Here is a 3,379-nt window from a genome sequence, read left to right on the forward strand (position 1 = left end):
ATGTAGATGACTTTTGGAACTCTGCATCTCATCCTGAGCTCTGATGTTTCTATTTCTGTATTTGTTGTGGAATATAAGATGTTTCAACTTTGACTTTTTCTAACACATAAAAATAAAATCCAAGGGAAGGGAGCACCTCATGTTCTTGAGATACCTTTTAAATGTACTTATGTCACTCATGGAGCCCCTGGCTGCTGGTTGATCAGTGAAAAGATTTTGAAGATGGGTTTATTTTATTTTTGTGTGTTTTTTTTAATTTATATTTTAGGTGGTTAACATACAGTGCAAAATTGGTTTCTGGAGTAGAATTCATTGATTCATCACTTACATACGACACCCAGTGCTCATCATAACGAGTGTCCTCCTTCATCCCCGTCCCCCAGCTAGCCCAGCCCCCACCCACCTCCTTCAACCCTCAGTTTGTTCTCTATTGTTAAGAGTCTCTTATGGTTTATTTCCTTCTCTCCTTACCGCCCTCCCATATGTTCTTCTGTTTTTTTTTTTCTTAAATTCCACATATGAGTGGTATCATACGGTATTTGTTTTTCTCTGACTGGCTTATTTCACTTAGCATAATATTCTCTAGCTCTATCCATGTTGTTGCAAATGGCAAGATTTCATTCTTTTTGATGGCTGAGTAGTATTCATTATATATATACACACAGCATCTTATTTATTCATTCATCATTTGATGGACATTTGGGATCTCTCCATAGTTTGGCTATAGTTGAGAATGCTGCTATGAACATCAGGGTGCATGTATCCCTTTGAATTAATATTTTTGTCTTCTTTGGGTAAATACCTAGTAGTGCAATTGCTGAATCGCAGGGTAGTTCTATTTTTAACTTTTTGGGGACCATACTGTGCTCCAGAGTGGCTGCACCAGTTTGCATTCCCACCAACAATGCAAGAGGGTTCCCCTTTCTCCACATCCTTGCCAACACCTCTTGTTTCTTGTGTGTTAATTTTAGCCATTCTGACAGGTGTGAGGTGGTATCTCCTTGTGGTTTTGATTTGAATTTCCCTGATGATGGGTGATGTTGAGCATCTTTTCATGTGTCTGTTGGCCATCGCGATGTCTTTTTTGGAAAAGTATCTATTCCTGTCTTCTGCCCATTTCTTAACTGGATTATTTATTTTTGGGGTGTTGAGTTTGATGAGTTCTTTATATGTTTTGGATACTAACTATCAGATATGTCGTTTGCATATATCTTCTCCCATTCCATAGGCTGCCTTTTAGTTTTGTTGATTGTTTCTTTCACTGTGCAGAAGCCTTTTATCTTGATGAAGTCCCAGTGGTTCATTTTTGCTTTTGTTTCCCTTGCCTCTGGCGACATGTCTAGTAAGAAGTTGCTATGGCCGAGGTCTTAGAACACAGGTTCTTTCTGTGTTTTTCTCTAGGATTTTGATGGTTTCCTTTGTCACAGTTTGGTCTCTCATCCATTTTGAACTTATTCTTGTGTATGGTGTAAGAAAGTGGTCTAGTTTCATTCTTCTGCATGTTGCTGTCCGGTTTTCCCAACACTATTTGTTGAAAAGACTGTCTTTTTTCCATTGGATATTCTTTCCTACTTTGTCAAAGATTAGTTGACCATACAGTTGTGGGTCTATACCTGAGTTGTCTATTCTGTTCCATTGATCTGTGTGTCTATTTTTGTGCCAGTACCATCCTGTCTTGATGACTACAGCTTTGTAATATAACTTGAAGTCTGGAATTGTGACGCCGCCAGTTTTGTTTTTCTTTTTCAAGATTGCTTTGGCTATTTGGGGTCTTTTGTGGTTCCGTACAAATTTTAAGCTTGTTATTGCTCTGTGAAAAATGCGGGTGGTATTTTGATAGGGATTGCATTAAGTGTGTAGATTGCTTTGGGTAGTAGAGACATTTTAACAATATTTGGTCTTCCAATCCATGAGCATTTAATGTTTTTCCATTTCTTTGTATCTTCTTCAATTTCTTTCGTAAGTGTTCTATAGTTTTCAGAGTACAGATCTTTTACCTCTCTAGTTAGACTTATTCCTAGGTCTCTTAATATTTTTGGTGCAGTTGCAAATGGGATTGATTTCTTGATTTGAAGATGGGTTTAAAGCTTTCTGAAAGTTATCTCTCAGGAGTTATTTATTTTAATTTAATTTAATTTTATTTGTGGCAGTCATCTGATTTATAAAAAGATGCAACAATTTTAAAATGATACAAAATATCAATTTCAAAACAACATCAGAAAGTGAGTGTATTTAACCATACTCAGCTCATAACAAAGCAAATGAATAAGTGGAATAATAATTCATGCTATAGCATATTGCTGTAAGAATTGGTAACGGGAAAAATTGGTAAAAGAAGGCAGAGGAACTCTATTAAGAATTAGAACCGAGGGGCTCCATAATCAACTGGCATCTGCTCAGTGTTGTACCTATGGTTAGAAATGTCCATGATGGGAACTCCAGGGATCTTCCGGATCCTTCCCTTAAGATCCCAGTCAACTGTGGCCACAGTATAACACTTGTGTTGAGTTACTCTCTATACTAAGCAGTCACCTGCTTCCTTTGTGTGTGCATGGTAATCATTCAAATCTTGGATCCTTGACAATCCTTAGAGCCACACGATACTTTTGCCCCAATTTCTCAATTTCAGCCATTACATAGTCAGTTATATAAGGGATACACTTGGCATATAGACAGTCCATCTTTGACTGTTGTAAGTTGAGTTTGGCTTTATTGGAAAGGTTGATAAAGTTAGTATCAACCAGGATGTGGTAAGGTGGGCCCCACTGTGTGTTTTATTGGAAGAATAGGTAGGAAGGATGTTGGGGGACTTCTCTTTCCCTGAGTGCACTGTGACCTTTCTTTTTAGGGGTCTTAATCTATCCTTCTCTAAGCCTCTCATCTCTGAGACTAAGCATTCACTTCATGGTTGCATACATCCTTGCTTTCTTCTGCTTGCTCATTTCACACTGCACTCTTGTTGTTAATAGCTATTTGTTTTCTGCTTCCATTACATCCTGTCTGCGTTGGCCCAGTCTCTGCTGGCTGTCCTTTGCTTTAGACTACTCTATGACATTACTTCTGTATTTAACATATCTTGTCCCACTACACATTTCCCTCCTTTCCATGAAGATTTTCCAGACTCATTCTGACCACCTTCAGGGATGCCAGCAGCTGAGCTGTATTTTTCTCTCAACCATAAAATAAAGGGGAATTTATTTTTTTCATAACTTAAAAGCTTCCCTAAGCCAATTATTTTCTGGGCTGATAAAAAAGAAAGCCGTGCTCTTCCAGGTTTGCCTTTTGAGAATATGAGTGTTTAATATGTCTGTCACACAACACAATTGCTTAACCTTAATATGTAATAAATATAAAACTATCTTCCCTAACGGTGTGCTGC

The 3,379-nt window shown here is 37.8% G+C and overlaps 1 pseudogene; it reads right to left on the reverse strand.

Annotated features, from left to right (window-relative positions):
• Window positions 1–2,359: 2,359 nt before the first annotated feature.
• Window positions 2,360–2,942, reverse strand: LOC110586833 (annotated as a pseudogene).
• Between the last annotated feature and the right edge of the window lie 437 nt (window positions 2,943–3,379).

This window comes from Neomonachus schauinslandi, chromosome 8 (genome assembly GCF_002201575.2).
Source record: "Neomonachus schauinslandi chromosome 8, ASM220157v2, whole genome shotgun sequence".
NCBI classification, from domain to species: domain Eukaryota; kingdom Metazoa; phylum Chordata; class Mammalia; order Carnivora; family Phocidae; genus Neomonachus; species Neomonachus schauinslandi.